Source organism: Myodes glareolus, chromosome 4 (assembly GCF_982192425.1).
Source record: "Myodes glareolus chromosome 4, mMyoGla1.1, whole genome shotgun sequence".
Lineage (NCBI taxonomy): Eukaryota > Metazoa > Chordata > Mammalia > Rodentia > Cricetidae > Myodes > Myodes glareolus.
Genome location: NC_142029.1, coordinates 71,211,567 through 71,221,351, shown reverse-complemented (window position 1 = coordinate 71,221,351; position 9,785 = coordinate 71,211,567). Strand labels below are relative to the sequence as shown.

General features: G+C 45.0%; 1 long non-coding RNA gene across 1 annotated transcript; it reads right to left on the bottom strand.

The window, feature by feature from the left end:
* Positions 1–437: 437 nt before the first annotated feature.
* LOC125389098 (uncharacterized) lies at positions 438–9,505 on the bottom strand. The gene is made up of 4 exons (XR_007228391.3): positions 9,073–9,505; positions 8,383–8,449; positions 2,266–6,959; positions 438–1,539 (listed from the first exon to the last, which is right to left on the bottom strand). It is a non-coding gene; the product is annotated as an uncharacterized LOC125389098 (long non-coding RNA).
* Between the last annotated feature and the right edge of the window lie 280 nt (positions 9,506–9,785).

The window sequence follows — 9,785 nt, the reverse complement described above, 5'->3', positions numbered from 1 at the left end:
AAACTACTGTGGAAGGAAATCCTCACATCTCTACCATACAGGGGCATCGGCTAGGGCTGCCTTCTTTTTCAACCCATTAAGCCATTCTGTTATCCGTAGCACATGGAGTCTGCCTAGGAAGTTATTCTACTTGGATTGTTCTGATTAGATTCTTAGTGGCTTTTCCATTAAAAGTAAGAGAACGTAACTTCTGTTTCCGCATCATCTGTAATCCTAGAGTACCGAGTGGGCTGAGAAGCATTTTAAATCATGGCAGCTTGGCCAAATGTGAATAGCAAAGCTGCGAAGTCACAGGCAGGCAAACGGCTCAGGCCAGCGTTACCAAGAGACTGTGACTGTGTACCCACCAGCTCTTGTGTGACGAGACTTCAAACTAGCTGAGAGAGGATCAGATAAAAATAGTTCTTCAGGAGACAAAGTTACTTTTTGTTTTTTAATTTTTTTATTCACCCTCCCACATATACATTTTCTATAAACTCCAACCTGGTGGTGGTGGTGTGTGTGTGTGTATGTGTGTGTGTGTATGTGTCTGTATGTGTGCACACACGCATGCACACTGAGTATGGCATGTGGAGCAATTTACCAAATCATGAAGGTTTTTGTCCTTGTGCCTGTCCGTAAGGTATGTGTGACTATGAGGTGTGTAAAAGTGTTGTGCCTGTGATATATTTACATTCTCTCTGTGTGTATTAGCCAACACATGCAGGTTCACGTCAATGTGTATATGAGGTGTGAGTATGTTGTGTGTGTGTGTGTGGAGAGCAGTTTAGCATAGGTGAGTAGGGTCCTGACAATGGATTTAAAGGGTATACGTGAGTGTGCAGGTGTGAGTGTGTAGTACGTGTCCTTGTAATGTGTGTGGCATGTATGGAATGTGGTCTGGCGGGCTTAGCATATGTGTAGTGTGTGTGGATAGTGTAAGAGCATGTGTTGGGGTGTGGGAGTACTCAGTGTGTGTGGCCGTTTAACACAGCCAATGTAGGTTCTTTCCAGGGTGTCGGTGTGGGGTAAATGCATATGTGGGAAAGTTGGAGGGTGGTGTTTGTAAGTGAGTGTGAGTGCACATGGTAGTGTAACCCAGACAGATGTGCTGGTTCTTACACAATGAAAACAACCTCTTAGCACTCGAGCCTTTAACCGCTGCTTCTGGGCAACATAGTTGGGCTAGACTTTTGCCTTTCAACCACTTCGTTCCTATTTAATAGCCTTCAGCGTAACTTATTTCTGAGCTTAATGTCCATGCCGATTCGTGCAGCGGGAGGTAGTTTTCCCTCTTCTCAGTTGAGTGACGCCATGCCTGAGCTGACTTCTTAAAGCCGACAGCTTGCTGCCCTCGCCAGCTGAAGCTCACCGCTCCTCCAGTTTGAGCGAGCAGCCTGGTAGAATGGTTTGAGGTGGTGTGACTGAACGTCGTCAGCGAGGAGAGGAGCAGAGCACAGGTTCTCCACCCCAGACTCATGCACAGCTTCCCCCATTCCAGGCAGGAGCCCACTGTCAAACCAGCCCAGCAACGGGCTTAGGAAAGGCTGAGTGTTCCGACTGGTAAGAAGATAGAGAATTCAGAAACATTTTAGTTCAGATAGTCTGGTTTGTGTTTAATGGGATGGACCAGCAGAGTTGTTGGAGCTGCTGTTGTTTGAGGATAAGCCAAGGCTCTCCTTGATCTCAGCCTTCTGACAGTTTCTCACTTCCTGTCCCCTCTACGCAAGGATCCCTCTGCAAGGATCCAAACTGTTCCTCCTGCCTTTGCTCTGGTAGTTCCTACCTGCTTATGGGGCCGTCTTTGCATGGCCAAAGTTCTCCAATATTTAAGCCCTGGCTTGAATACTATTTCCCCAATGAGAGCATCCAGGGTAGAGAGAACCATCTCTCTCTTTCTGGACCACTCTGAGCTTCCCTTTATGATCTCTCTGGCTTCCTGCTTTGCCCTGTGCATGACACATGCTGTCCCCCTTCCTCCCACCTTCTCCATCAAGACCCTCAGGACTACCGAGAAACATGCCTTTCATTCCGTCGCAGGGGGTAGGAATCCCAGCCCGTACTTGCTTCCTATGAATGAATGCATGAATGAATGTGGTAAATCTGACAGGGAGCAAATACACAAAAAACGCCACGAGTGTGAAAGTGAGTGGCAGGGAAATGCTAATGCGCCCTTGATTCCTAGTGGCCAAGCCAAGAACAGCTTAATAATTTACAGCAAGCAAAAATGTGACTTCATTCATTTTCCTGGGCATGAGGCCTGTGGGGAAAGCAAGATGATAATACCTGCAGGCGGCTAGGAGTCTGCTCAGAGGGTCGGAGGGAATGTTTATTTCCTCCTGTCTGCCTGTCTTCCACACAGGCTGCAGAAATCCAGTCTGCTGACTTTTCAACCTGTTCTGAGAAAATCAGCCAGCTTTCTCTCTTCTCCCCTCATTATCCTAAAAAAGGAAGAAAAAGAAACCCCAGATGAAATTATCCAAACTTGGGTTATGGACTATCTATTTTAATGGCTAGTCCATCAGGGTGACGCTTGCTCAGAAACAGTGCTCTTTATCAAAACAATTGAAATCAATCCCCAGGACCTCTGTATTCACTAGGAAAAGACCTCCTTCCCCTTGGTGGTTTGCTTTAACACATGAACACAGCACTGTGGTTTGAAAGACAGCAAATTATAGACCTAGCATTTCAAGTGTTTGTAAGGGGAGGCCTGGCCCATGTTGACAAGTTCAGTAAATGCTGCCCTTTTCTTAAGCGTTGGTGTTTAGATGGACGAAAAGAGAGACCGATGAAGAACCGGTGTTTCCTAGATACAATCTGTACAGTGAACACGTTTGTTCATGCACGCCCCCTTCCAGCTCCCTGCGAGCTAGATCCTATTATTTCCAGGCTGGCAAACAAAAGCTTCTGAAAGTGAAATATCATTCCCGGAGTTCTGTAGCCAGGGAAAGGCCAGGCTCCAACTCCAAGGTCAAGGGCAAAGTTCTTGTTCTCTGCGGAACTGGGACCAGTCCTTCAGCACCACGTCATCTGAGCTCACCTGGGTAGAATGCTCCAGAAAGGACAGAGCCTTGGCAAGGGGCCACATTAGCTCATTTTCTTTTTAACCAGCTAGGACTTCTGTGTTTTGTTGGTGATGTAGATAAATCTCTCCGACGCTGCCGTTCTGTTTGTCCCTGATAGTTTTGCATTTGCTTTTGATGTAATTTGCCTCTATAATGCTCACAAATATATATCACTTAAGAGATGGAATTGTATTAGAAGAGCTTTTTTATTAAGGTCTGTCACAATGTTTTTCATTATTAATAACCATGAAGGTTTGTTGTTTGAGTAGAGCTATATGAGTTCAGCCAAGACAGTTTTTAGTGGAAGTGAACGTCCAGCGGCTTTGATATTCCTCCCCAGTGTAAGAAAGTCAGGATCAGTTATCAGAGAAGAAAATCTATGGACACCTGTGGGTGGCCTTTAAAGATCTAAGCCTGCCGTCTGACTTAAGTGTTTGGAAGGTTCTCCAGTGGTTGGTTGCTTCATATTGGCCATTAGGACCACACCCAAGCCATTGAGACTAAAAATGCCACTCTATAAATTTTAAGTAATGAGCCTTTACTGAATTCTATGCTTATCCTGGAGTGAAGAGGGGACACTTGTGGTCCAGCCAAGAGGTGCGAAGATGGATGCGTTAAGTAGGAAAATGTGGGAGGCTTTATCTGGTATAGTTGCTGGAGTCGATGATCCGTGCTGCTCAGAGACAGACAGCAGACGGGAACAAAGCAATGCATTCACCTGTCACCAGAATATGGAAGTTAATGTAGCCAGATACAGATTAACTACAGCATCGGCGATTTTTCTTCCTTTTGTAATGTTTTTAATCTAAGTGCATTTTATGCAGTATAGTTTGGTCATGTTCTTTCTTACCTCAACTCCTCCCAGATCCTCCCCAGCTCTCTATTTGTCCAATTTCATGTTCTTTCTCTCACTCTTAAAATAAAAGGGAAAAACTTAAAATTGGAAGTTAAAACAGATAAATAAACTAGAAAACACCAGTAAGACAAAAAATCAAAACAAAACAAAAAGCACACACAACGAAACACAGACTCCCTTTTGGGTTGGGCAACTACTCCTGAACATGTGGCCTGCCCTAGAATGTAGACTTTGTGTCCACTTCCCTATCTAATGCTGACATTTTGTCTGGTTTGAACCTGCATTGGTCTGTGCTGCCACAGTCTCCATGAGCATGTATATGCCTCCGTCCTGTTGTGTCTGGAAGCTTCTGCTTTCTTGGAACCATCCATCCCCTCTGGTTCTTACTGTCTTTTCGGAGGGCTTTTCATAAAACATCCCATTTTGAGCTGAGTGTTCCCCGGTTTCTCTCTGTCTACACACAGTCCGGTTGTGAGTCTCTGTATTAACCACCACCTACTGCAAGACGCAGCTTCTCTGGTGAGAGGAGGGCGATGCTCAGATCTGTGAATAAAACACTGCGCCATTAGGCGTCGTTTTATGGCTATGTTCACCTAGCAGAAAAATAGTAGTAGGTTTTGTCCTAGCATCTATAACCGACCTAGGCTCAGGTTCTTGGCCACGTTAGCATTTATCATGTGTGGGCTTCACTTCATGGAGTGGGCCATAAATCTGATAAAAAAAAAGTGGCTGTTTACTTTTTTACCACAATTGCACCAGTACGTCTTGCAGTTGTGGGTTGCAGTACTGGTAGCTGGGTTAAACTGTTGATTACTTTCTCTCTGGTAGCACGCAGCGTACCTTTCAGCACTGTGAATGCTAGTGAGTAGGGGTGAAGCTCCTGCCTGCTTGATTTCTCCATATCCAGTAACAAGAGTAAGTTGTATATTCAGCAATAGGGCCCAACCATCAGATTGTGGAAGTAACTAATAGACTTGGCAATAGCCTGTGGTGTTTCGGAGGCTCTATGGGACCCTTTGGCTAACAGCTTAACATGATGTGGCCTATTTCATAGGTAATTCTTATATTTGGTTGGAAGTCAGTTTTCCTGAAAGTTAGTTGGTAGCATGGTGATGATGGTTATATACAGACAGCTATGCTAGTAATAGCAGCTGTGGGCCAGGGAGCTAGCTTGGTCAGCAAAGGGCTCACTCTCTCAAACACAAGGTCCTGAGTTTGATCCTAAGAATTGAAAAATCCTATGTGTGGTAGTTAGTGCATGTGTATAACCCCAGTGATGGGGAGAGGGAAGCAGATACATCTCTGGGGCTCACCGGCCAGCCAGACGAGCCTACGTGGTGGGTTTCAGGCCAGTGAGGGGCTCTGCTCAAAACAAAACAAACAAACCAAAAACCCAAGTGAGGGAAATGGCACCTAAAGAATCACCCCCGCCGCCCAGCATCCAAAACGAACAACTAGAAGGTCAGAGAGTTCTAAGTCTGGGCTATGTAGAAAAACTGGTCTCACAAAATCCAGCCAAACAAACTGAAGTCATTACTATTTTTCATAAAAGTCCTTTCAGGCCAACATTAAGCTGCTATTATCAGATATGGGATCCATCTGTGTACAAACTGCAGAGCAAGGGGAAGTAACATGACACAGAGTGCGTTCTCACTGAATAAATAGAACGCACACAGTTCCCAAATCATAGAAGTATCAAAAGACCGGGCTGTAAAAGGCATAATAGCAGGGGGCATGCCACCTCCTAATAAACCCGGGAGTCAACAAGAACGTGTGCTGTTGTTAGGCATGGTCCTTGGATGTCCTCTGAGCACATGTTTCTGCCTAGACAACAACGAGTCCAGAGCACAGCAGTCACCGTCGGAGAGACACACGCACCACACCACTCATTGGACTCTGACTCTTTATTTGGTTCTGTGAACCTTCCACTGGTGCACCAGTTAATCCGTATGCTAAGTTCTTAAAGAAAAAAAATCAGTTAAGTAGTAAACATATTCAACAAAGAAAAAAGGGAAAATTCAAAAAGGAGACAAAACAAACAAAACCTAAAACCTACCCAATGTCAGTAGTATCCAACAATGCTCGCTCTCTCTCTTTCTCTCTCTTCTCTTCTCTTTCTACTGTTTTAGGGTCAGTGTGTTCTTACTGCAGGTAGGTACATACAGATAAGGCTTACCCAGTGTGGTTATCAGTGAACAGAGGGGACACACACCTCTGGAAAGGAACCTGAGGACCCTGAGGAATAAGACTCACATGTGTGATGATGAGGAATGGATTTCTGACTCAATCACCAATCAATACATGCATAAACACACCACACACACACACACACACACACACACACACTATAAAGCAAGCTTTTTACTCCTGAGTTATTTTACAACCTGTGAGAAAAGTGAAGCTCACGATGATGCTTGGGAAATCCTAGGACAATCCTTGTTTAGAAGGACGTGTGATAAGAAAGCTTGGCTTGGAAAACTCGACCAAGAGCGTACTTGAAGAATGTGAGATTCTCTTTCTCCACCCATCCAGTGAGTCCACAGCAGAATGGGTCAGTCTATACAACACAACCCAGCTCCCATTCTTATGCCTGGTGCCAGGCGGTCTCTCATGGCGCGTCTCAGAGGACCCACTATAGTCTCTACAAGCCAAAGAATCCAGGGCACCTCCTTCTTCACAAGGGAAACTGCCCAGCTAGTATTTCCTCTCAGCTCTGGAATAAGAGGAAATTTGAAGCTACGTAGCCATGAAGTGGATATCTCTCTCCAGTGGTAAGCTTACTGAAAGGGGGCTTTAAAAACTTCTTAGAGCTCTCTTAAATGAAGGCTGCTCTGGTCAAAGTGCTGAAATAGTACCCTCTACTGCCGAGTTATCTGATAATTGAAGTCTCAGGGCCCCCAATACACAACTTGCACTGGAGTTGGGTCACTTGCCTTGGCTCTGATGGGTAGCACGTGAGGTGCTCACGGGGGAGCTGGGTGCTTCTCAGGTGGCCTGCCTTCAATGCAGAGTTCATAGCTGATCCATAGGGCGCAGTAACCAGGGGGCTGGAAGCAGGGCTGGATTTTGAAGGATTTTCAAGTAATCAGATTGGAGAATTACCCTGGGTGTAAAGCAACATATAACATCTCGCTGCCTTTGGCACCCGTGAGCAGAGGTAGTAGCAGCTTGTCTGGCGGGAAGTCTGCCCCCTTAACAGCTCCTTTAATTCCAGACAAAATGAAAATTCCTTTCTTAGGAGTCATTAAGGCTCCAATTTGACTTCTCGTTATTAAACCATGAAGTTGGCCAAAACATTTAAATTAAGCCAAATGAAGAGATTTATGAGCAAATTGGAGTCTAGGTGAAAAATTCAGCCTAATCTCCAAAGATTAAGAAGCACACAATAACTAAATTATGAAAGAAACATTTTTTTAAAAAAAGCAAATCTCTGCACTAACAGGAAGAGATGTTCTTTCTTTTTTTTCCCAAAGAGCCAGCTTCTCAAAATTGAGTTTTTAGTTGATAATTTCATGCTTGGTAATACTCACATGGTTTGAGAAATGCTGGGAAAAGATTTAAATGGTATTTTAGTCATGCAGAACTAGAGAAATATGTCAGACTGATAGCCCTAAGCGGCCGGCAGCCACCTATGGCCAAAGAACAGTGTCAAGAGTGGAAACAGGAATTACCTCAGATCTTGCTGCCCTACAGACAGACGGCCAAGGTGAGAGGTTAAACCCGTTAGATCTCCACTATCCCCCTGAACTGGTCCTGCCTGAGGGGAGAAATTTCCCAGCTTGCCGAGTGTCCATGTGTAAGGTTGAGACCTCACTCACTCTTTATCAGAGGCTGGCTCTCTGCCTGGAAGAGAAACTGCCCTTGAGGCACATTTGAAATGGAAACTGAGAGATGTGTTAGTGACCAGCTACTGGAGCCACTGAGGGTCAAGACTATTCATAATTCCATTGCTAGGTCCTAAGGGTCATTGGGTCAAAAGGTGAGGCAGTTACCCTCAGGGTAGAAGAGAGCGTCAATTAAACTGAGCACCCAGAGAGTGCATTCCCTAGTGTACAGGAAGTGTGGCTTAAAATTCACCAACAGCAGTTATTTCTTTGGGTAAAGGAATACAACGCTGAGTTCATCATTCTAAACCACTGATTACCCATGGTAGAGATATGATCAGAAATTTGATAAGGGAGAGGTCAACTTTGATGGAGATTCACAGAGGGTCTGTTGCCCAGAGACCTGCCCAAGGGGCTCCTGACCCCAGTTGGGAGTTACAGAGGTACTAGGACTGTGGGAAAGTCGGCCGTAGAGCACAGGGGATGGGCAGTCAGGGCACTGGTGTTTCTTTTATGTCTTTGTGTTCTAGCAACATACTAAGTGCTTTTGTGTAATTTTTCCTACATAATTCAATTAACTGTAAGGCAGCCTCATTACCTTTATTATGTAGTTGGAGAACTGGAGGCTTAAGGAATTTTTCCAAGGTCACAAACTTACCCAAACTTGAGCTCAACTTTGCCAAACTTTAAAGATCTTTTTCTTTCTGTGTCTTTATGCCGCTGCACTGGAAATAATAGGATAAAGGGATTATTCACAGTTGTGTGATGCAGAACTTACCCTACTACTACATCAGCCTATGTAAGGAAATCTATGTAATAAACCCAAATAAAGACCCTTAATCAAAGCTTGCCAAGTTACAATGGCAATTAGCATTCTAGAATGTTCCCAAAGGTTTGGTCCTTTGCTTAGCAATACCACAGCTGGTATAACCTAGAAGGATGATGGATGCCTCCCTCCCTCATCTCTGCTTTCACTTCTGGGTCACCATGAGCTTTATTCTATAACAATGACTGGCTTTACATTTACACACTACTCACTGGGGTGTGCTGCCTCACCATGGACCCCGGAGCACACACTCCATTGCAGACTCTAGAACTGTCAGCCCCAAAGAAAGCATTCCTCTTCTTTATGTACATGTGTTGTATGTACACACACGGTTCGTATGTGGGGGTACTGCCATGCTTTCTCTGCCATCACGGACCGTCCCTCTTCAGAACCCAAGCCAGAAGAAACCCTTCTTCCTTTAAGTTGCTTCTTGTCGGATATTATCACAGCTTGAGAAAAGTAACTCACACAGTTTCTACTTTATTTTTTGAAACAAAGCCTCTTTCAAAACATGGAGCTTACTTAATCAGGAGATACCATGGATCCGTGATCTCCTTCTTCCCAGGGCTAGAACTGCACCCCTGCATGCGACCTTTCCATGGGGATCTGAACTCAGGTCCTCATCTTGCACAGTAAGCGCTGTACCAGCGGAGCCGTCTCCCAGTTCCTCTTCTTAGATGGGCCCATCTCAGGCATCTGTTGCAGTTATCGGAAGCTGTCTGACACAGACGTAGAATCTCTGCGTGAGAGAAGGATGTTGGATTTGACAACTGGATTTTGGTCCCTTCAAGATTCATCTTCTTGGCATCTTGGCACGAATCACAGTGACTGCCATCTTTGTTTCTGAGATCACTCCTGTTTCTTTACAGTTTGACCTTGGGTGAACTTAAGACAAGCTTCTTCATTTCCCCTAGCAGAGGTGAAACAAGGTCAAATTCGTGAGAGGTTTCGCTAACAGGCTCAAAGGTAACGCCGGGAAAACCAACACAGATTAAAATGTGACTAATTAACTGGGCTCTCTCAGGAGATGCGGTTGCTCTCAAAGGCAGGGTTCATCCCCACAGGGCTCCTTTGTGGGCATCCCTGCCTATCTTCCAGATTTATTTCCATCAAGTGACCAAATCTTGAGCCCCACCCCAGTAACTGGAAATATCTTCAAGGGTGTTCATTATCTAATGCCAGCCTTCCCATTTCTCAGCAGACGCCTTTCCCATTCAGATGGGAGTATGTCTTGA